We start from the raw sequence: 1,276 nt of genomic DNA on the forward strand, positions 1-1,276 counted from the left end.
TTATAAAATAATATATTAAAACATAAAAACTCTTGAACCAAAGAACACGATATATCATCACGAAAATATAAATAAATATCAAGTCTCATTGAATCCTTTTGTAAACTATTTTACTCAATATTTTAACTCTGAAATAATAATATTGATATTATAGTTGAAAAACTTGTGAATTATAATTTTAAAGAAAACGCTAAAAAATGTTTTAAATGCTTTAGAAGCTTTATAAAATAAGTAAAAGAATTCAATGAATTTTTTGTAGGCCTTAAATATTTTCATTAGGATCAAAAGAAAAATAAAAACCCCAACTAACACATAACAGAGAGAAATTATAAAAACATAGGTCAGAAATATATAAAACATATAATTTTATATTGCAGAATAACAATGTATTTGATTAAGGTGAATAAACAACTTTTGTGCTGTAAGATATGAAATTTAGGATATAAAATATTTACTTAGTATAAATTATACAAATCATGCTATTTATTCAAGTTCTTCCATTATTTGTTTTCACATGTATTTGAATTAAAAAAAAAATTTTATGAAATTATGATTAGAGAATAAATAATTGGTGTACCTGGTTAAGATAATTCTACAAAATTTTTACGATCTACTTATGAAATAATTTTATTTTAATTAATATAAGAATATGCATAGCACATATAGTCCCAGGTGTTTAAATTCTCTGGATTATCCAAACTATTGGTGAAAAAGAGTTGCTGTAGTAGTGGTAGATTATAGGCTAGATATCACAGCTTAGATATATACAAATGAAATTTATGGAATTACTTACCATGAACAACGATTCTTCTGTCAAATACACGATTATTGGTATAGAATATCCAAGATATACTCGGGTTAACCATTGCTGAAAATTTCAAAGATAAAAACAGCTAGGTATACAGATATTTTTATAGCTAATATTCTGGTTTCATAATTTATGAACTATAAATATGGAAAAAAAAAGATAAAATTATTATATATCTAGTGAATACAGGATTTTATAAAGATTATAATACCATCTTACAAATAACTCAATTTAGTTCTATTCCATAGTATAAAATATAAAACTACTTATGGTAGATATATATGAAATTTGTGTCTATTTGGTCACCTATAATTGCCCTATTTACATAACTTTTCTAATTTTTAAACTGTTGATATTGAGTGATGGTCTAAAGGTTCTACATATAATTGATGTTATAAAAAGTATGCGAATCATCGAATCAAGGGATTCACTTTTGCACAACCTCGCAAATAAAAAATCACAAACTTA

The sequence above is a fragment of the Rhyacophila brunnea genome, unplaced genomic scaffold, assembly GCF_057557595.1.
Source record: "Rhyacophila brunnea isolate RB1 unplaced genomic scaffold, BYU_Rbru_1.0 scaffold_80, whole genome shotgun sequence".
NCBI classification, from domain to species: domain Eukaryota; kingdom Metazoa; phylum Arthropoda; class Insecta; order Trichoptera; family Rhyacophilidae; genus Rhyacophila; species Rhyacophila brunnea.